Genomic DNA, 24,652 nt, shown 5'->3' on the forward strand with positions numbered 1-24,652 from the left:
CCAAGTTCCCGGCCTATTTTAATGAAGTCATGGTTCCTTCATTGTTTATAGCGCTTTCAGGGAAAGGCAAAGCGAAGTGCTTGGCTATGCCCATCAGTCCTATAGTCAAGAAATTGAGTAGAGGTACAGATAAGAGACTACCGATCTTTTCAAACAATGCATTCCGGAGCCAAGTTCTCGGATTCCCAAGTTGATAAATTGCATTTATGGTACAGCCTGCTTAGGAAACCTATCATAGTCATGTTGCTTACATGAGAAATTGTGTCTGACAATACATGATGAGGAACGAGGATAAACAGAGAACAAAGGACGATAAAGTGACTTGAGGATTGACGATAACCATGTGTAGAACAATAGAGGAACAAGGATATCCAAATTACTTCTAGAACCAAGAAGGGCGATGCAAATTTACAAATCAGGGGCAGTGTTGCTGAAAGGAGCTGCGGAAATCTATCCAAGGAACCAAAACGAAGACCATGGACCATGCAACTTTAGAAATTAGGAATAGCCATGTTGCTCAAGAGGAACAGTCCTTATTTCTGAAATAATGAGATGGAGAAGTTGGACAAACCTACAGTTGGTATCTTTGGATAAATCCAATGGTGAGAAATGTGAGCTCCACTTTTGAGGGACACGACTTAATGTATGGATAGATTCTGTGTTCGGTAGTATACAAGACATTTGGGACACTTGCTCTTTCCTACGTTGGACTCATCGTGCCAGATACAATGATGATCCCTTCCCGATTTCTCTGTAAAACCCATTGAATAACACTGGTATAAGGCAGGATGAAGAAGGATTTTTCTAGTTAGAAGTGGCAAGCTATCTTCAGTTCCTCGGATAAGTTACCGATGGCATCTGCCATCCCAAAAAAGTCAATTCCTCTCTAAAAGAGGTGGTTTCTTTACAAATACACGGAGAGAAGTGCTCATACTGGCAACTACAGACATATTAGCAACTTCTAGTGTGTTAATTGTCTGTTAATTGCCTCCCTCCACTCAATGGTACCCTCTCTTTCCATCCCCAAATAAACATTATGGTCAAAGATTTAGCAGAAATAACATAACTGAAATAACTGAAGTTGGCCAGATCCATTGGATCTATTGTAAGAGCTCGTATGCTTGGGAGACCGGCCATTGTTGATAGATTACAGAAGCGGCAGACACTTAGCCAACAGTTTCCTCTGTTGTTGAGAAGAAAAAGAATTAAAAAAAACACTCAAATCAAAGTTTTTATCCTCATTTTATATTTCAGTCATCATATAGATCATTGTGCACTTACAATTTCTCATTTTGCCTTTCTACCCATTTAATTATTTTCTATCTAGAAACAGGAAGTCTCTTGTCCCTGCATTTATCTTCACCTCCTAACCAAGCTGCTCCCTCCTTCTCCTACCAAGGACTTTTGCAGTGACTCATGACTCATAAAGGGAAAATTGACCTCCTGTTTCTACATTGAGTTTAGAAAGATGCAGCTAGTCAGTTGTTAATCACGTGATGTCACAGACCTAATGGAAAAGAGAAGAAGGACCTGGGTAGAAAGGCAAAATGAGCAATTGTAAGTGCACAGTGCTATATAATATGATGATTGTAATATAGAGAATAAAAACTTTGATAAGAGGAGTAGGAGGGCTTCTTTAATAACAGGTAAATTGCAAGGTTCCTTATTTCTACAAGCACTTTGTAATTTTTATTATATTAAATCTATAAAATAACCCTTTCTTATAATAAATATCATAAAGCCACTAACTTCCAGTAATGGAGAGCAAATTTTAGATAAGTGTTCTCCAAACTGTGAGCCACAGCTGTAGTTTTGCAGAAGCTTGGAGCAACTAGATGGAGACCACTGCGTTAGACATAGACAGGCGCGGACTGGGCCAGGTGGCAGAGAGGCATTTGCCCCCCAGGCCATTAATTATCAACAGACAGGGCCGCTCTTCCTCTGTGCAGCATGTACTGTTAACTGTGTATTCAAGACTATCTGCTTGCAGCCACATAGCTGGGTCTGGAGTCACATAGATAACTTACTAATACATAGAGTTATGTTTTCTGGCCCTCATTACTTATCATGAGCTGCAGACGATCCATAATTTCATTATGAAGAATCTTTAATTGGCAGAAGAAATGTGAAAAGACTATTAGACTATGCGTTTTACTCAATTACCGGCTCTTCAGTCCATCGTGACCGTTCCCACAGTTATATTTCCTGATACTTTAGACGCAGAGAAAGGTACAAGGTGACTACATGTTCTTTTTCCTTCTCAATGGGATTGAACATTACTTCCACATCACTGTCAATCATCCCTAATAGGGGGCAACATTGAAATGTAACATTACAACTCTACAAATCCAAGTGACTCACAACTTCATGTATCCGGAGCAATCAGAAGCACTTTGGATAATTGCTCCTAAAAGAATCAGCAGGTAACATTTCAATCCGTGGCAAAGTGGCAAAAGAATCATTTTTCTTCGCTCTACATGGTACTTTCAAATGGACTCTAAAACATTGTATTGATTTGGGCTCTCGGAGACTTAACCCCTGGGAGGATTACCGCCATGGCTCTTAAAAAAAAATGCACTTAGTCACCTAGAAAATAAACTTTACTCTTAGTTTATTTGGGATTACGATTGGAAAGGGCGACTATGCTTAGAAATGTATTGATTTTGGGGTCAGGCTTTCCAAAGATGCAAAATCAACGGGAAACAACGGAATAAAATGTTAACCTGGCAAAGGAAAGAAACTGAAATAGAAACTTGTGACTTGCTTAAATTTAGATTTCCAAAAAGTTCAAAGGTTGACAAAATGTATGGGTCCTTGCGGAACCGATAATTATCAGTTTATATGCATCAGCTGCATTAGAAATGTCAGTACCATAAAGACTATTTTACTCTGTACACACAGATGTTCACGATTCTGCAGACATCTGTATCTGTGACTCTAATGTCATTTATTGTTCACTTAAGTATAATTACTTAAACAATAAAAGAAAATAAAAAAGCAAATAAAATATCTTAAGTTTTTATATTTCAGCTTCTGGGAATTGATAGATACAAAAATGATAAATCACAAATCCAATAAAATGTATAGCTATAACTTTTGAAAGCCAATTCGCATGGCCCGATTTCAGATGTGTAATGAGTAACCAAATGAATGTAATGGGACATACTGTCACTCTCCTTATGCCACCGATTTATGGGGATGTACATAGAAGTTTTTTATTATTTTCTTGTGTGTCCAAAGGGAATCCATGAGTATAAAATATGTAGCATGCTCCATTGCATTCCACATCATGGAGGTATTCACCTCTACAAACATTGTCTCTTGGGGAGAATCCCTAATGGAGATGTCAGTCAATGGCACAGTGCGCGCCAACGTGTCCCTATAATGGATTTGTGAGAATAAAATGAATACCTGTTCAGTGTTTGTATATGCAGCAATGTGTATAGACTATAACAGACCGTCATACTTTATACAAGATAAGCTTCTATGCCTTAATATAATTCTCACTTCATTTATGAAAAAATAACTGGAGAAATCTAATACTGAGTGATACAGGGAATTAATTTAACTGAACACATGTACATGCAAAGAGGAAGAGAAATCTCATAGAGATTCGTATCACACAGATGATGTATATAAAAGTAGATCTGGAGGATACATATGATAGCCGGATTTATACAGAGGATGTAGCAGATACATATGATAGCCGGAATCATAAAAAGGATGTAGAGGATACATATGATAGCTGGAATCATACAGAGGATGTAGCAGATGCATATGATAGCCAGAATCATAAAAAGGATGTAGAGGATGTATATGATAGCTGGAATCATACAGAGGATGTAGCAGATACATATGATAGCCGGTATCATACAGAGGATGTAGCAGATACATATGATAGCCGGAATCATACAGAGGATGTAGTAGATGCATATGATAGCTGGAATCATACAGAGGATGTAGCAGATACATTTGATAGCCGGAATCATAAAGAGGATGAAGCAGATACATATGATAGCTGGAATCATAAAGAGGATGTAGCAGATACATATGATAGCTGGAATCATAAAGAGGATGTAGCAGATACATATGATAGCCGGAATCATAAAGAGGATGAAGCAGATGAATATGATAGCTGGAATCATACAGAGGGGATAGCTGAAGCATATGATAGCTGGAATCATAAAGAGGATGTAGCAGATACATATGATAGCTGGAATCATAAAAAGGATTTGGAGGATGCATATGATAGCTGGAATCATACAGAGGATGTAGCAGATACATATGATAGCCGGAATCATACAGAGGATGTAGCAGATACATATGATAGCCAGAATCATAAAGTGGGTGTAGCAGATACATATGATAGCCGGAATCATACAGAGGATGTTGAAGATACATATGATAGCTGGAATCATACAGAGGATGTAGCAGATACATATAATAGCCGGAATCATACAGAGGATGTAGCAGATACATATAATAGCCGGAATCATACAGAGGATGTAGCAGATACATATAATAGCCGGAATCATACAGAGGATGTAGCAGATACATATAATAGCTGGAATCACACAGAGGATGTAGCAGATACATATAATAGCCGGAATCATACAAAGGATGTAGCAGATACATATGATAGCCGGAATCATAAAGAGGATATAGCAGATACATATGATAGCCAGAATTATAAAGTGGGTGTAGCAGAGTAGCAGATACATATGATAGCCAGTATCATGCAGAGGATGTAGCAGATACATATGATAGCTGGAATCATACAGAGGATGTAGCAGATACATATGATAGCTGGAATCATACAGAGGATGTAGCAGACACATATGATAGCCGGTATCACGCAGAGGATTTAGCAGATACATATGATAGCCGGAATCATAAAGAGGATGTAGCAGATACATATGAGAGCCGGAATCATAGAGAGGATGTAGCAGATACATATGATAGCCATAATCATACAGAGAATGTAGCAGATACATATCATAGCCGGTATCATACAGAGGATATAGCAGATACATATGATAGCCGGTATCATACAGCGGATGTAGCAGACACATATGATAGCCGGAATCAAAAAGAGGATGTAGCAACTACATATGATAGCCGGAATTATGCAGAGGATGTAGCAGATACATGTGATAGCTGGAATCATGTAGAGGATGTAGCAGATACATATGATAGCCAGAATCATACAGAGAATGTAGCAGATACATATGATAGCCGGAAGCATACAGAGGATGTAGCAGAGACATATGATAGCCGGTATCATAAAGAGGATGTAGCAGATACATATAATAGCCGGAATCATACAGAGGATGTAGCAGATACATATAATAGCCGGAATCATACAGAGGATGTAGCAGATACATATAATAGCCGGAATCATACAGAGGATGTAGCAGATACATATAATAGCCGGAATCATACAGAGGATGTAGCAGATACATATGATAGCCAGAATTATAAAGTGGGTGTAGCAGATACATATGATAGCCAGAATTATAAAGTGGGTGTAGCAGAGTAGCAGATACATATGATAGCCAGTATCATGCAGAGGATGTAGCAGATACATATGATAGCTGGAATCATACAGAGGATGTAGCAGATACATATGATAGCCGGAATCATAAAGAGGATATAGCAGATACATATGATAGCCAGAATTATAAAGTGGGTGTAGCAGATACATATGATAGCCAGAATTATAAAGTGGGTGTAGCAGAGTAGCAGATACATATGATAGCCAGTATCATGCAGAGGATGTAGCAGATACATATGATAGCTGGAATCATACAGAGGATGTAGCAGATACATATGATAGCTGGAAGCATACAGAGGATGTAGCAGAGACATATGATAGCCGGTATCATAAAGAGGATGTAGCAGAGACATATAATAGCCGGAATCATACAGAGGATGTAGCAGATACATATAATAGCCGGAATCATACAGAGGATGTAGCAGATACATATAATAGCCGGAATCATACAGAGGATGTAGCAGATACATATAATAGCCGGAATCATACAGAGGATGTAGCAGATACATATGATAGCCGGAATCATAAAGAGGATATAGCAGATACATATGATAGCCAGAATTATAAAGTGGGTGTAGCAGAAACATATGATAGCCAGAATTATAAAGTGGGTGTAGCAGAGTAGCAGATACATATGATAGCCAGTATCATGCAGAGGATGTAGCAGATACATATGATAGCTGGAATCATGCAGAGGATGTAGCAGACACATATGATAGCCGGTATCATGCAGAGGATTTAGCAGATACATATGATAGCCGGAATCATAAAGAGGATGTAGCAGATACATATGAGAGCCGGAATCATAGAGAGGATGTAGCAGATACATATGATAGCCATAATCATACAGAGAATGTAGCAGATACATATGTTAGCCGGTATCATACAGAGGATATAGCAGATACATATGATATCCGGTATCATACAGCGGATGTAGCAGACACATATGATAGCCGGAATCAAAAAGAGGATGTAGCAACTACATATGATAGCCGGAATTATGCAGAGGATGTAGCAGATACATGTGATAGCTGGAATCATGTAGAGGATGTAGCAGATACATATGATAGCCAGAATCATAAAGTGGGTGTTGCAGATACATATGATAGCCAGTATCATACAGAGAATACCCTGTTTTTTACATCTTTTACTAGCACTTGCGGATTACTGCAACATTTTTTTCAAACTGAGTGTTTTTGGTTTTACTATTCTCTTTTGTGTCTTCAGGTTTCTTGGTGGTGTGTGAACATGATCCTACAGACTTGTTCACTGTGCAAGTAGCCCATGTGTTCCTGTTTCCATCATACAGAGAATGTAGCAGATACATATGATAGCCAGAAGCATACAGAGGATGTAGCAGATACATAAGATAGCCGGAATCATACAGAGGATGTAGCAGATACATATGATAGCCGGAATCATACAGATGATGTAGCAGAGACATATGATAGCCGGTATCATAAAGAGGATGTAGAAGACACATATAATAGCCGGAATCATACAGAGGATGTAGCAGATACATATGCTAGCCAGAATCATACAGAGGATGTTGAAGATACATATGATAGCCGGAATCATACAGATGATGTAGCAGAGACATATGATAGCCGGAATCATAAAGAGGATGTAGCAGATACATATAATAGCTGGAATCATACAGAGGATGTAGCAGATACATATGATAGCCGGAATCATAAAAAGGATATAGCAGATACATATGATAGCCAGAATTATAAAGTGGGTGTAGCAGATACATATGATAGCCAGAATTATAAAGTGGGTGTAGCAGATACATATGATAGCCAGTATCATGCACAGGATGTAGCAGATACATATGATAGCTGGAATCATACAGAGGATGTAGCAGACACATATGATAGCTGGAATCATACAGAGGATGTAGCAGACACATATGATAACCGGAATCATACAGAGGATGTAGCAGACACATATGATAGCCGGAATCATACAGAGGATGTAGCAGATACATATGATAGCTGGAATCATACAGAGGATGTAGCAGACACATATGATAACCGGAATCATACAGAGGATGTAGCAGACACATATGATAGCCGGTATCATGCTGAGGATTTAGCAGATACATATGATATCTGGAATCATACAAAGGATGTAGCAGATACATATGATAGCTGGAATCATACAGAGGATGTAGCAGATACATATGATAGCCGGGATCATACAGAGGATGTAGCAGACACATATGATAGCCGGTATTATACAGAGGATTTAGTAGATACATATGATAGCCGAATCATACAGAGGATGTAGCAGATACATATGATAGCCGGTATCATACAGATGAGGTAGCAGATACATATGATAGCCGGAATCATACAGAGGATGTAGCAGATACATACAGTTAGGTCCATATATATTTGGACAGAGACAACCTTTTTCTAATTTTGGTTACAGACATTACCACAATGAATTTTAAACAAAACAATTCAGATGCAGTTGAAGTTCAGACTTTCAGCTTTCATTTGAGGGTATCCACATTAAAATTGGATGAAGGGTTTAGGAGTTTCAGCTCCTTAACATGTGCCACCCTGTTTTTAAAGGGACCAAAAGTAATTGGACAGATTAAATAATTTTAAATAAAATGTTTATTTTTAGTACTTGGTTGAAAACCCTTTGCTGGCAATGACTGCCTGAAGTCTTGAACTCCTGGACATCACCAGACGCTGTGTTTCCTCCTTTTTGATGCTCTGCCAGGCCTTCACTGCGGTGGTTTTCAGTTCCTGTTTGTTTGTGGGCCTTTCTGTCTGAAGTTTAGTCTTTAACAAGTGAAATGCTGCTCAATTGGGTTGAGATCAGATGACTGACTTGGCCATTCAAGAATATTCCGCTTCTTTGCTTTAATAAACTCCTGGGTTGCTTTGGCTTTATGTTTTGGGTCATTGTCCATCTGTAGTATGAAACGACGACCAATCAGTTTGGCTGCATTTGGCTGGATCTGAGCACACAGTATGGCGGCTCTGAATACCTCAGAATTCATTCGGCAGCTTCTGTCCTGTGTCACACCATCAATAAACACCAGTGACCCAGTGCCACTGGCCGCCATGCATGCCCAAGCCATCACACTGCCTCCGCCGTGTTTACAGATGATGTGGTATGCTTTGGATCATGAGCTGTACCACGCCTTCACCATACTTTTCTCTTTCCATCATTCTGGTAGAGGTTGATCTTGGTTTCATCTGTCCAAAGAATGTTCTTCCAGAACTGTGCTGGCTTTTTTAGATGTTTTTTAGCAAAGTCCAGTCTAGCCTTTTTATTCTTGATGCTTATGAGTGGCTGCACCGTGCAGTGAACCCTCTGTAGTTACTTTCATGCAGTCTTCTGTTTATGGTAGATTTGGATATTGATACGCCGACCTCCTGGAGAGTGTTGTTCACTTGGTTGGCTGTTGTGAAGGGGTTTCTCTTCACCATGGAGATTATTCTGTGATCATCCACCACTGTTGTCTTCCGTGGGCGCCCAGGTCTTTTTGCATTGATGAGTTCACCAATGCTTTCTTTCTTTCTCAGGATGTACCAAACTGTAGATTTTGCCACTCCTAATATTGCAGCAATTTCTCGGATGGGTTTTTTCTGTTTTCGCAGCTTAAGGATGGCTTGTTTCACCTGCATGGAGAGCTCCTTTGACCACATGTTTACTTCACAGCAAAACCTTCCAAATACAAGCACCACACCTCAAATCAACTCCAGGCCTTTTATCTGCTTAATTGAGAATGACATAATGAAGGGATTGCCCACACCTGTCCATAAAATAGCCTTGGAGTCAATTGTCCAATTACTTTTGGTCAATTTAAAAACAGGGTGGCACATGTTAAGGAGCTGAAATTCCTAAACCCTTCATCCAATTTTAATGTGGATACCCTCAAATGAAAGCTAAAAGTCTGAACTTCAACTGCATCTGAATTGTTTTGTTTAAAATTCAATGTGGTAATATCTATAACCAAAATTAGAAAAATGTTGTCTCTGTCCAAATATATATGGACCTAACTGTATGATAGCCAGTATCATGCACAGGATGTAGCAGATACATATGATAGCTGGAATCATACAGAGGATTTAGTAGATACATATGATAGCCGGAATCATACAGAGGATGTAGCAGATACATATGATGGCCGGTATCATACAGATGAGGTAGCAGATACATATGATAGCCGGAATCATACAGAGGATGTAGCAGATACATATGATAGCCGGAATCATACAGAGGATGTAGCAGATACATATGATGGCCGGTATCATACAGATGAGGTAGCAGATACATATGATAGCCGGAATCATACAGAGGATGTAGCAGATACATATGATAGCCGGTATCATACAGATGAGGTAGCAGATACATATGATAGCCGGAATCATACAGAGGATGTAGCAGATACATATGATAGCCGGTATCATACAGATGAGGTAGCAGATACATATGATAGCCGGTATCATGCTGAGGATTTAGCAGATACATATGATATCCGGAATCATACAAAGGATGTAGCAGATACATATGATAGCTGGAATCATACAGAGGATGTAGCAGATACATATGATAGCTGGGATCATACAGAGGATGTAGCAGACACATATGATAGCCGGTATTATACAGAGGATGTAGCAGATACATATGATAGCCGGTATCATACAGATGAGGTAGCAGATACATATGATAGCCGGAATCATACAGAGGATGTAGCAGATACATATGATGGCCGGTATCATACAGATGAGGTAGCAGATACATATGATAGCCGTATCATACAGAGGATGTAGCAGATACATATAATAGCCGGTATCATACAGAGTATGTAGAAGATACATATGATAGCCGGTATCATACAGATGAGGTAGCAGACACATATAATAGCCGGAATCATACAGAGGATGTAGCAGATACATATAATAGCTGGAATCATTCAGAGGATGTAGCTTATACATATAATAGCCAATATCACACAGAGGATGTAGCAGATACATATGATAGCCGGAATCATACAGAGGAGGTAGCAGATACATATGATAGCCGTTTTTCATACAGAGGAGGTAGCAGATACATATGATAGCTGGTATCATCTTACTTTCACGAGTGCTCGGCAGCAGAGCATACAAAATATTATGGATAGCAGCTGGATGAGGAGTATTTGTTAGTAGTAGGCAGAATGATGGAAAAAAGAAAATATCTGGGCAGCGACGAGTCGCGGCTGGAATACGAGTTCTTGATGGTCCAGTGAGTTATTGGATGAAATCTCTGTTTATCCTGCCTTTGGCTGCATCGGATCAGTGCTGTCCTGTATGTCATAGCCATCCATTCTCCTGAGACAGTGGTGTAACATGGAAACTGTGCATTCTTGGTTGGGAATGGGAGTGATTTTGTTCATCTGCTTTCAGGTTGGTGCCCGAGATCTCAGCTGTATTCATTTGTGGAAATTTCACCAGCTGAAAAGCAACCAACTGCTGCTCTCATTTTATTTCCGCAGCTCCCCTGATTATTAATTTTTTCTGTTTTCTAATATCCCATATGGTTTCCTAGATATGGTCCTTTTTATCTAGTACTAATTTGTAAGATCTTTACCACCTGGGCGTAGGTCACAGGATAATAATGCAGAGAAGCTTAACCCCTTTACCCCCAAGGGTGGTTTGCACGTTAATGACCGGGCCAATGTTTACAATTCTGACCACTGTCCCTTTATGAGGTTCTAACTCTGGAACGCTTCAACGGATCCTGATGATTCTGACATTGTTTTCTCGTGACATATTGGGTTTCATGATAGTGGTAAAATTTCTTTGATATTTCCTGCGTTTATTTGTGAAAAAAAAACGGAAATTTGGCAAAAATTTTAAAATTTTTTGCAATTTTCCAACTTTGAATTTTTATGCCATAAAATCACAGAGATATATCATGCAAAATACTTAATAAGTAACATTTCCCACATGTCCACTTTACATCAGCACAATTTTGGAACAAAAATGTTTCTTTGTTAGGGAGTTATAAGAGTTAAAAATTGACTAGCAATTTCTCATTTTTACAACACCATTTTTTTTAGGGACCACATCACATTTGAAGTCATTTTGAGGGGTCTATATGATAGAACATAACCAAGTGTGACACCATTCTAAAAACTGCACCCCTCAAGGTGCTCAAAACCACATTCAAGAGGTTTATTAACCCTCGAGGTGTTTCACAGGAATTTTTGGAATGTTTAAAAAAATGAACATTTAACTTTTTTTCACAAAAAATTTACTTCAGCTCCAATTTGTTTTATTTTACCAAGGGTAACAGGAGAAAATAGACCCAAAAGTTGTTGCAAAATTTGTCCTGAGTACGCTGATACCCCATATGTGGGGGTAAACCACTGTTTGGGCGCATGGCAGAGCTCGGAAGGGAAGGAGCGCCATTTGACTTTTCAATGCAAACTTGACAGGAACTGAGATGGGACGCCATGTTGCATTTGGAGAGCCCCTGATGTGCCTAAATATTGAAACCCCCCACAAGTGACACCATTTTTGAAAGTAGATCCCCTAAGAAACTGATCTAGATGTGTTGTGAGAGCTTTGAAGCCCCAAGTGTTTCACTACAGATTATAACGCAGAGCCATGAAAATAAAAAATCATTTTTTTCCCACAAAAATTATTTTTAGTCCCCAGTTTTGTTTTTTTCCAAGGGTAACAGGAGAAATTGGACACCAAAAGTTGTTGTCCAATTTGTCCTGAGTGCGCTGATACCCCATATATGGGGGGGAACAACCGTTTGGATGCATGGCAGAGCTCAAAAGGGAAGGAGCGCCATTTGGAATGCAGACTTAGATCGATTGGTCTGCAGGTGTCACGTTGCATTTGCAGAGACCCTGATGTACCTAAACAGTAGAAACCCCCCACAAGTGACCCCATATTGGAAACTAGACCCCCAAGGAGCTTATCTAGATGTGTTGTGAGAAGTTTGAACCCCCAAGTGTTTCACTACAGTTTATAACGCAGAGCCGTGAAAATAAAAAATCATTTTTTTCCACAAAAATTATTTTTTTGCCCCCCCCCCAAATTTTTATTTTCCCAAGGGTAACAAGAGAAATTGGACCCCAAAAGTTGTTGTCCAATTTGTCCTGAGTACGATGATAACCCATATGTTGGGGTAAACCCCTGTTTGGGCGCACGGGAGAGCTCGGAAGGGATGGAGCACTGTTTTACTTTTTCAGTACAAAAAAGCAAAGAAGACATGCACATACGCAGGGATCACCAAGAAAGATTAACAAATTTTATTAATTCCAAAGTCATTTAAACCACCTACCGCACACAAAATTTTAAAAACATTTAAAACCAGAAATCACAGAATATACCCAAAAAATGGGTCGGGGGAACACAGAGTAGGGAGCATGGGTCCAGTCCATCATCAAGTTACATCACAGGCAATATTGTACGCAGTATATTGTCAGTTAAATTCAGTTTACACTGTACAAGAAAAAATAGCAATCCAATTATAACAGATTGGTACCCAATATAGATATAGAAAGTGCAAAATGCAGTCTCTATAGCAGCCTATGAAGACAAAAATAAATGCCCTAAATGCACATGGAATAATTAATGCTCAAAAGATAGAAAACATCTTAGCAATAGTAATTTCCAAATGGTAAATGAGCCAGATATTTTTCAAAAGGATAGAATTTATACAATATACACCTAATGGTCATGCTCACATCGTGCATTTGGCTGAAGAAAAATAAGATGAAGGATCAGAAATCAGCTCCCAGATCACCCACCCAACGCGTATCGTCGTATTAGTGACTTCATCAGGGGAGAGTAGTGTCTCTTTTACTTTTTCAACGCAGAATTGAGATCGGACACCATGTCACGTTTGGAGAGCCCCTGATGTGCCTAAACAATGGAAACCCCCCAATTATAACTGAAACCCTAACCCAAACACACCCCTAATTCCAACCACACCCCCAACCATAACCCTAGCCACACCCCTAACTCCAACACACCCCTAACCCTAATCCCAACCCTAAACACACCCCTAACTCCAACACACCCCTGACCCTAATCCCAACCATAACCCTAACCACACCCCTAACCCTGACACACCCCTAACCCTAATCCCAACCGTAAATGTAATCCTAACCCTAACTTTAGCCCAAACCCTAACTGTAGCCCTATCCCTAATCCCAACCACACACCCCCAACCACACCCCTAACCCCAACACACCCCTAACCCTAATCCCAACCCTAAACACACCCCTAACTCTAACACACCCCTGACCCTAATCCCAACCATAACCTTAACCACACCCCTAACCCTAACACACCCCTAACCCTAATCCCAACCGCAAATGTAATCCTAACCCTAACCCTAACTTTAGCCCCAACCCTAACTTTAGCCCCAACCCCAAACTTTAGCCCCAACCCTAACTCTAACTTGAGCCCCGACCCTAACTGTAGCCCTAACCCTAACCCCAACCTTAACCCTAGCCCTAACCCTAATGGGAAAATGGAAATAAATACATTTTTTTTAATTTTAGTATTTTTCCCTAACTAAGGGAGTCATGAGGGGGGGTTGATTTACTTTTATAGCGGGTTTTCTAGCGGATTTTTATGATTGGCAGCCGTCACACACTAAAAGACGCTTTTTATTGCAAAAAATAGTTTTTGCGTCTCCACATTTTGAGAGCTATAATTTTTCCATATTTTGGTCCACAGAGTCATGTGAGGTCTTGTTTGTTGCGGGACGAGTTGACGTTTTTATTTGTAACATTTTCGGGCACGTGACATTTTTTGATCGCTTTTTATTCCGATTTGTGTGAGGCAGAATGACCAAAAACCAGCTATTCATGAATTTCTTTTGTGGGGGGCGTTTATACCGTTCCATGTTTGGTAAAATTGATAAAGCAGTGTTATTCTATGGGTCAGTACGATTACAACGATACCTCATTTATATCATTTTTTTATGTTTGGCGCTTTTATACGATAAAAACTATTTTATAGAAAAAATAATTAATTTTGCATCTCTTTATTCTGAGGACTATAACTTTTTTATTTTTTCGCTGATGATGCTGTATGGCGGCTCGTTTTTTTGCGGGACAAGATGATGTTTTCAGCGGTGCCATGGTTATTTATATCCATCTTTTTGATCACGTGTTATTTCTTTTTTTGTTCGGTAGTATGATAATAAAGCGTTGTTTTTTTGCCTCTTTTTTTTTTAACGGGGTTCACTGAAGGGGTTAACTAGTGGCACAGTTTTATAGGTTGGGTCGTTACGGACGCGGCAATACTAAATATGTGTGCTTTTATTGTTTTTTTTTTTATTTAGATAAAGAAATGTATTTATGGAAACAATATTTTTTTTTCTTTATTTAGGAATTATTATTATAATTTTTTTTTTTACACATCTAAATATTTTTTTTTTACATTATCCCGGTCAGTAAACAAAAGGATGAATGACCTCGGGGAGATCAAAACATCCAACACCGCGGAGACACCATCACGTGTTTCTCAACACAGTGATCCAGAACACTACCCCATCCCTTATGGGAAATATGTAAATGCATGTAGAAAAGCCACGGAGACACCATCACATGTTTCTCAACGCAAGCAATAAATAGCCAGGTCTTTCACCGGGAAGGAACAACCACGGGAAGGGCAGCATCCAAAAAGGAAAACCACCTGTGCCAAAACATGGTATCCATCCACAGACAGCTGTTTCGGGGTATTTGCCCCTCATTAGTGTGGAGTAGGAAACTGGCTATTAAGAGCAGTGCCTAGTAAAAGACCTGGCTATTTATTGCTTGCATTGAGAAACACGTGATGGTGTCTCCGTGGCTTTTCTACATGCATTTGCATATTTCCCATAAGGGATAGGGGCAGTGTTCTGGAATCACTGCATTGAGAAACACGTGATGGTGTCTCCGCGGTGTTGGATGTTTTGATCTCCCCGAGGTCATTCATCCTTATGTTTATAGTCCTTTTACTAGGCACTGCTCCTAATAGCCAGTTTCCTACTCCACACTGATGAGGGGCAAATACCCCGAAACAGCTGTCTGTGGATGGATACCATGTTTTGGCATAGGTGGTTTTCCTTTTTGGATGCTGCCCTTCCTGTGGTTGTTCCTTCCCGGTGAAAGACCTGGCTATTTATTGCTTGCGTTGAGAAACACGTGATGGTGTTTCCGCTGCTTTTCTACATGCATTATCCCGGTCGGGACATCACTATATAGTGACAGATCGCTAATCTGACACTTTGCAGAGCACTGTGTCAGATCAGCGAGATGACGTGCACTGCTCCAGGCTTACAGGCGCCTGCTCTGAACAGGCGCTTATAAGCCACCTCCCTGCAGGACCCGGAAGTAGCCCCGTGGCCATTTTGGATGTGGGCCTGCAGGGAGGAGACACTCGGTACAAGGTGAGCACATCGCCTTGTACCGAGGGTCTCAGGGAAGCACGCAGGGAGCCCCCTGCCTGCGCGATGCTTCTCCAATGCCCTTGGAACGCTGCAATCATGTTTGATCGCAGTGTTCTGGGGCTTAATGTGCGAGGAGCGGTCCGTGACCACTCCTGGCAGATAGTGTCGGATGTCAGCTGCGATAGTCAGCTGACATCCAGCCGCGATTGGCCGCACTTTCCCCGTGAGCACGGCCGATTGCATATGACGTACTATCCCGTCACTGGGAATTAAGTCCCAGGTCACCTCGACGGGATAGTACGTCATATGGGATTAGGGGTTAAAGACAAGCCACTGAGGATCCTGTGAGCCATGCCCCAATATAAAAGTAATTAAAATTAATACTAAATAAAAAGGCCCTTATCTATGGAACCATATGGCCTATTTATATTAAACAAAATGCAATACACAAGGGGTAGCAAAAAATAGGTAAAAATTGGCCATTTTTGACCTGGTGACAGGTCCACCTTAACAACTGTTCAATTTCTCTACAGCGCCGGCCAGCTAGAGATTATGCATTGCACACTTGTCACTTTAAAGTTCTTAATTTAAATATATGGTCTATCCAAATAATGTATATTGGGTCCGTCAGTGTGAGAGGCCCACCTTGTAGCCACTTACCGCTTTGTCTAATAGATAAGAGGTCTGAAAAGCGATTCCCCTTTCAAGTACTAGATCATATTTGGTTCAGTTCAAATATTACATTTTTATTTAAAAAATCTTGAACTTTCTAATATCTGTTAAGCAATTAGACACCAGACCTACCCTAACGACTATCATTCACAAATGGTATACTCTCTACAGCTTAAAAGGGAATAGATACTATTTTTTTTAGATATTCTCCACACATCTTGTATTTATGTTGCTTTGTGATTGACTGATATTCACCCTGAACCATTTTTAATATTGTGCATATTGTATATATATATATTGTGTATATATATATATATATATATATATATATATATATATATATATATATATATATGTGTATAAATACTTTCGGCATATACATATACACCTTAAGTGTTGGGACTCTTGTAATTGTTCCAGAAAATTAAGTATTTCTCCTAGAAAATTATACTGTAATTACACATGTTTTGTTATACACGTGTTTATTTCCTTTGTGTGAATTGGAACAACACAAAAAACACATAAAAAAAGCCAATTTGAACACAATTTCACTCAAAACCCCAGAAATGGGCTGGACAAAATTGCTGGCATTTTTCCAAAATTGTGGATAAAACACTTTGTTTCAAGCATGTGATGCTTATTTAAACTCACCTGTGGCAAGAAACAGGTGTGGGCAATATGGAAATCGCACCTGAAACCTGATAAAAAGGGGAGATGTTAACTCAGTCTTTGCATAGTGTGTCTGTGTGTGCCATACTAAGCACGGAGAACAGAAAGAGGAGAAGAGAACTGTCTGAGGACTTGAGTACCAACATTTTGGAACATATCAACAATGTCAAGGTTGCAAGTCCATCTCCAGAGATCTTGATGTTGTCCAGGGTGTGCAACATAAGAAGTTTACAACCCATGGCACTGTAGCTAATCTTCCTAGATGTGGACGGCAGAGAACAATTGATGAAAGCTACAACACCTATACAAAAGTACCCTCTCGGCCAGCAGAGGGCATACCCACTTCTGCATTTCACATCATCTCACCCGCCAAAGCTTAAAAGCTCCATACCAATTGGACAATTCTTGTGGGCACGTCGGATTTGTTCAAACGACAGCAATTTTCATAAACAAGCAAGAGATCCAACACGCCGCTTCAAAGATAGGGGTTATAGATATGCAGATATTTACAAGGGCTATTCACGGGCATTACATTCAGACAGGCCCTCTCTGCTGACTGGACCGCCTAAGGTGACCTCTAGAAACACTGACCTAGTACCAAGATTTATTACTCAATTTAACTCTAACTGGTCTGAGATCAATCAAATCTTCAGGAAACATTGGTCAGTCTTACTAACAGACAGGGACCTGTCTAGCCAACTAACCCCCTACCCTTTGATTACTTGGCGTAAATCCCGCACACTGGGTGACATGTTATGTAACAGCCATTATGTCCCTCCCAGAAATAACCCTTTTGGCACGAGTCAAAGGTGTCCTCCTTGGGGCTGTTTCCCTTGCGGAAATTGTTCAGCCTGTAAATACATTCCAAGGACAAAAGAATTAACCAACTCCACCGGGGATAAAACTTACAAAATTGTACATCACATCCCGTGCAATACGGAAGCCGTTGTGTACCACGCTCGATGTCCTTGCAATCGTATTTATATCGGCATGACAACTAGACCCCTCAAAGTCCGTGTCCAAGAACACATTAGGGACATAAATAATTCAGTTGACTGCCCCGAACCACTTCTGCTTAAATCTATCCCCAAACATTTCTTTGAGGCCCATCATAGCAACCCTAAAGGCTTCAGAACTTGTGGGATTGATCATGTATATATGGGGATTCGAGGTGGGACCATCAAACAGAAACTACTCCAAGAAGAGACACGATGGATGGTCACTTTGGACACACTCTCACCAATTGGTCTCAACGAGGCCATCAGCTTCAAGTCTTTTTTATAAATCCGTGTAGATTTTGAATGGGTTGGACTGGGGTTTTTAGTCGGTTAGTCGACACCCTGGCATGTGTAATCGACTATGTCCGGGGATGCATCCCCTTTGCTACCCTCAACTTAGGATGCCATTATATGCTATGGTGGGTAAATGGTTAATTTATCCATTAGCAAGGGGCTACGTTACACCCTGGGACATATATGCTACATTGGTAGTTTACAGTAGTATTTAGATGACTCTACGGGTCTATCTTCTGACTCAGGGCATACATTTTATATTTAGCCTTGAGGTATGCCAGTTTTGGGACAACATCTTTACGGTCCTGATCATCTTTAATCTGGGACTAAATTATATGTGATGGTGGGTAATTCCCCTAACCTTATAGACCCTGACTTACCGACCAGGAAGTGGTCACTTTATAATCAAGGTTATATATGGGAGTTTAATTTAGATTGTTTCACAGACTTATCTCTTACCTAGAGTAAGTATTTCACATGTAGCCCTTAAGTGTGCTGTCCCCGTTATTATACCTTTACAAGCGATGTCCTGCCTATCTTCTCTGAGCCTCCCTGGTATGAACGCACCCCACGCATGCGCTGTGTTGCTCCGGCGGTGTTGTGGGCCGGCTGCATTGCCATGGGGATGGGCGGTGATGACGCACGTCCTCCCGCCCATACTCCATGTCGCGCGACTGCCCTCGCCGCTGTGAGCATTTACATCATGATAAGTACTGTATGTGCGCTGGTTCGCTGGAGAGCTTCCCCTTCCCCCTACATATACCCCAGTCCTCCCTCTTACAAGCCACGCCTCCTGATGAAGCCACGACGGTGAAACGCGCGTCGAGGCCTTCCCAGCTTACAGCACGCCGACACTGCATGACAATATGTCCCAAGGTAAGTTTGAATCACCATGAGTGGTATACATATATATTTTAGTAGCTTGGGCGACATTATGTGCTTCTGGTCTTTTGGCTAAATTTCTGGACCAATTCCTATTTACTGACCATACACTTGGGATTGTCCCTTGTTACACCATTGATGTCTATAGCCGATTAACTTCATAATGACCATTTAGCACATGTCAGTGTGATGCTGTAGCAGGGTTTTCAAGATTTTCTGCGTGTTCTATTGCCAGTATTATTTTCTCCATCTATCACCATCTATGCATGCTGGCCATTCTTAATTGTTGCCCCCCACTCACTACTCTTTGTCTATGTATTTTGTGAATATGTAATTTTTGATGTATATTTGATATTTCAATAAACGTGTTTGATTAATTTTGATACCTCTATTTTCTGTCGTGGACTTCCTGGCTATAACTCATTCACTCCTTATGAATTATTGATAATTAGGCCGTTTGATATTAGTTATTGTTCCACTGCCTTACGCTGCTTTATAGGTTTATATATAAACAATTGATGAAAGGTAGCCCGGATTTTGGATAAGCAGCCCCAATCAAGTTCCAAAGAAATTCAAGCTGTCCTGCAGGCTCAGGGTGCATTAGGGTCAGCGCAAACTATCCGTCGACATTTCAATTAAATTAAATGCTATGGCAAGAGATCCAGGAGGACCCCACTGCTGACATAGACAAAATGTATGTAAGTCAAAATCCTTCTGGGAAAGCATCTTGTGGACAGACAAGACCAAGATAGAGCTTTTTGCTAAAGTACATCATTCTACTGTTTACTGAAAATGGAATGAGGCCTACAAAGAATAGAACACAGTGCCTACAGTGAAGTATGGTGGAGGTTCAAAGATGTTTTGAGGTTGTTTTTCTTTCTCTGGCACAGGGTGCCTTGACTGTGTGCAAAACATCATGAAATCTAAAAATTACCAAAGGATTTAGGTCCGCAATGTAGTGGCCAGTGTCAGAAAGCTGGGTTTGCATCGTAGGTCATGGATCTTCCAGTAGGACAATGACCCCAAACATACTTCAAGATGGTGGATGGAAACAAAGCTCTGGAGAGTTTTGAAGTGGCCATTAATGAGTCTGGATCTCAATCCCATTGATCACCTATGGAGAGATTTTAAAATTGCTGTTGGGAGAAGGCGCCTTCACATATAAGAGACCTGGAGCAGTTTGCAAAAGAAGAGTGCTCCAAAACTCCAGCTGAGAGGTGTTAGAAGCTTGTTGATGGTTATAGGAATTGATTGCAGTTATTTATTCCAAAGGGTGCAACCAAATAGTTAAGTTGAAGTTGCCAACAATTTTGTCCTGTCCATTTTGGGGGGTTTATGTAAAGTGATGTCCAATTTGTCTTTTTTCTCTGTTTTTTATTTGTATTGTTCCAATACACACAAAGGAAATAAACGTGTGAATAAGAAACAATACTTGGAGCAAGCCTTGGTTTCCTGTGTATTGCTAAGTATATTTTAACATGACAGATCACTAAGAAACATGATGTGAATGGTTGTAGAGGGTTTGGGGATATTCTATAGATCACAATAGCCTTGATTGAACACCATTTTTCTCAGAGAATTTGTCTGCATGAAGCATAAATCCCCCCTCCAATGAATTCTATATTATACATTGTATGTACTACAATTATATTGTCTCTTTATGGCGGCTGTTTATATAATGCGCAGAGATCTATGCATCCACATATCAGTATTTGGCTAGCGAGATACCAGTATATTTTTCATTAGTCATATCGAAGCTCGGAAAGCGCTTTCTCCCACATATTCTAGTGAAGTCATGGAAACAAATCAGATAACGAGGTATCTGCCAGCAATTTCCACCATCAACTCATAAACAAGTGATCGCTTGGTTCCCTCTACACCTGATAGCGGCAGTAGGTGAATGCACACAGGTGCCACGCACTTAACCCTTCAAGAACAATGGATACCTATGGCAGGAAATAAAATAAGCAGCGATATAAGAGAACAGCCACTTGTACGATCTGGGTACAAATCTTTTATACCCGTAGGATTTTTGCATTAAATACCCATCAGGGGCGGACACATCATTGGTGCAACCTGTGCAACCATCCACCCGAAAACAGGGGAAATTGTGCATTATGACGATTTAATGGCCTGCAAAAGGCCCATATGCTGTTTTTGCACGGCGGCCGATTTCCATCGGTGTCCACCAGTGCGTGAAATATTTACAGATAGTAATTGAATATTAACACTCGCAGTTTAGTCTTTGCCTTTCTCGTGCTTTCACGTGATAGGACTTTCACATATATAACCTGGATCAGGGTTGTCAACTTGACTTTTAATTTTTTATATAAAAAAAAAAAATCACAATATTTTTTTACGGACACATTAAAAAAAAAAAAAATTATTATGATTATAAGTGAAATATGTCTGCAGAACATAATTCTGATATGAAGCTGCAATCATTTTGCGAACTGTAAAATGATGATTATTATAATCAAAATAATCTGACGCCTTAAAACATTTTTTTTTTACCAACAAGGAAAAAAAAAGTGTCTTATTTTTACGGATTGTTTGGAATTTCTGGACGGATGTGGATTGGTAAAGGCCACAAGCAAATTGTGTGATGACGCTATATGATTATTCACCTGTTGTGAAAACCAAGAACTACAGAGCAAACTTGACCATAAGCAATAAAACACATGGGGGCAAATGTTGTCAACAAGCAGCAAACTTTAAAGGTCTCTTCTTCATCCTCAGCTCCTCAAACTTAAGCACCAGATTGTAGAAAATGGGAGATAAGGGGAAAACATCAGATCTAGTGTTATCCTCTAGTGATATCAGACCCTGCCATACTCATCAACACATTATCAATCCAGGGATGTGAGAAGAATTGCAGCTTCATATCACCTTCAAAGCGGCACCTTATTTATAGACATCCATCATCACACCTTAGGGAAAAGGTGACTTCCACTTCAAGGAGAACTACAAATCTCAGAATCCTCATTAGCTATAACAATCTATGACCATTAATCTTCACCTGGAAGGGAAACACTTAGACCTGTTGTTCCAGAATTGGAAGAGCCACATGTGGAGTTGTCCACTGTTTCTCTAATGTAAATATTGACGTTCTAAAACGTAAACATTCCAATTCCATGGGAGCAAACACATAAGAAAAAGCTGCTGTTACAAGAAAGGGTTAATGTTTAGAGATCACACCCTACACTATACCATAAATAGGAAGAGGAGAAGGAGAAGAAGAGGAAGAAGGAGGAGGAGAAGAAGAACAAGAAGAAGGAGAAGGGGAAAAAGAAGAAAAAAGAGATGAAGGAGAAGAAGAAGAGGAAGAAGGAGGTGAAGAAGGAGAAGGGGAAGAAGAAGGGGAAGGAGAAGAAGAAAAAGAAGAAGGAGAAAGGGAAGAAGAAGAAGAAGAAAAAAAAGAAGATTAAGAAGAAGAAAAAGGAGAAAAAAGAAGAAGGAGAAGAAGGAGGAGACTAATAATAATAATAATAATAATAATAATAATATTAGTAGTAGTAGTAGTATTATTATTAAGAAGAAGGAGAAGTAGAAGAAGAAGGAGTAGAAGAAGAAGAAGAAGGCTGGACTCCATACATTGGTGCCATAGAGATATGTGGTTTATATAGAATTCTTCCATTGTGTCAATGCCACAAGTGTCTTTTTTGCAAACCAAAATGACTGTAAATCACAAACATATTCCTACTAGTATAGCTGTGGGGTATGAGGAGGTCTCCTTACCTGGTCTCAGCCTTTCCTTCTAAGTTCTTTTGTTCTTCTTCCAAGCTAATCAGCAAGTCAAAGCAAGGACAGGGAAGACAGGAGAAAGTGAACCCAAAGCCTGAAGCCTGTGTCTTTGTCCAGCACTCCCAGGTGCTGGCTGCTCTCCTTTGTGTTGGTGGAGGGAGCTGTCCACAGCTCACAGTGCTGAACAGAGCAGTGAGAAGAACAGAGTTGTTTGGCTAAGGTGGAGCCCCAGCAAGCCTGGGAGGTGGAGACAAACACATCCACAGCCAGGAATCTTCTTTATCAGAAGGACTCTTCCATCTGTCTGCCACAGGCAGGGTGGTGAGGATGGAGGAAGCTGTCACCTCCTAATGCAAACTGTTGCTAACAACTTGCCTGCATTGTGTGTGCACATACCCTGCTACACCTCATGTATTCATCCTGTAGACACCTCCTGCCCAGCAGATGAAGCACAGCTGTCTTTTCAGATGTAGTAGAGCCCAGTATGCCATTTATTTCACACTATAGTGAATTCCATGTTTGTAGCTGAATTTGACTTTTTTTGGATTAATTCATTGAAATATTCAGAGTAACATATGCAACCTGTCCCTTGGCTCGAGATATCCCAAGATAAGTGTCGGGAGATGATCACATTTTGGGTGGAAAAATTGTATAATCTCATAACACAATTTTATTTTTCCAAAAAATTCTTATCTAATGTCACCTGAACTGAACCAAAAGGAAAAGTAAGAAACACATCTGTGCTTTATATGCACTCATCAGCCTTGAAGTTGCAACGCCAAAAAGGGAAAGTCGTGGAAATCACAGGATGGAAACTTGTTAATGATGAATAAATGATGAAAGAACGGAAACAAAATTTTCAAAACATCTCGATCTGTTCAGTTTGGAGTAAGAACGTCAAGTGCAGAAATCCCGGCACTTACAGCCTCGGCTGCTATCAGTGATGATATTAATGGAGGAATGTTGATTGTGAGCCTTCGCGGGCAGGGTCCTCATTCCTCCTGTACCAGTTATGACTTGTATTGTTTAAGATTATTGTACTTGTTTTCATTATGTATACCCCTCCTCACATGTAAAGCGCCATGGAATAAATGGCGCTATAACAATAAATAATAATAATAATAATGTTCTGTCGCACTGAATGTAGTTGGGTAAATCATCAAGATCCGCTGCTGGCAGCTTCCTTTGCATTTGTCAACCAATGACGCCCCTGATGTGCTCGATGGAAGACAAGTCCGGAAACGCTGCAGCCATGGGAGCAGGTTTAGGCCACATAGTCTGCTCATAGTGGCAGAGTTCTTGTCCAAGAACAACCGCAATCCACATATTCCCTTAACGCTCCCATCCCGCTGTCCATTCCTGCACAGCTCTTCATAGTTACCGACCCCCCTGACTTGGCACCACCTACATTATCCACATCTGTCCA

At 40.2% G+C, this 24,652-nt stretch overlaps 1 protein-coding gene across 1 annotated transcript in view; it reads right to left on the reverse strand.

Annotated features, from left to right (window-relative positions):
- The window catches only part of SYT5 (synaptotagmin 5), a 245,708-nt gene extending 222,094 nt beyond the window's left edge, over positions 1 to 23,614 (reverse strand). The window contains exon 1 of the mRNA XM_069742798.1: positions 23,221 to 23,614. The gene's annotated coding sequence lies outside the window, so the exon portion shown is untranslated. The remainder of the gene's footprint in view (positions 1 to 23,220) is intronic.
- Positions 23,615 to 24,652: the final 1,038 nt, after the last annotated feature.

Source organism: Ranitomeya imitator, chromosome 10 (assembly GCF_032444005.1).
Source record: "Ranitomeya imitator isolate aRanImi1 chromosome 10, aRanImi1.pri, whole genome shotgun sequence".
Taxonomy (NCBI): Eukaryota; Metazoa; Chordata; class Amphibia; order Anura; family Dendrobatidae; genus Ranitomeya; species Ranitomeya imitator.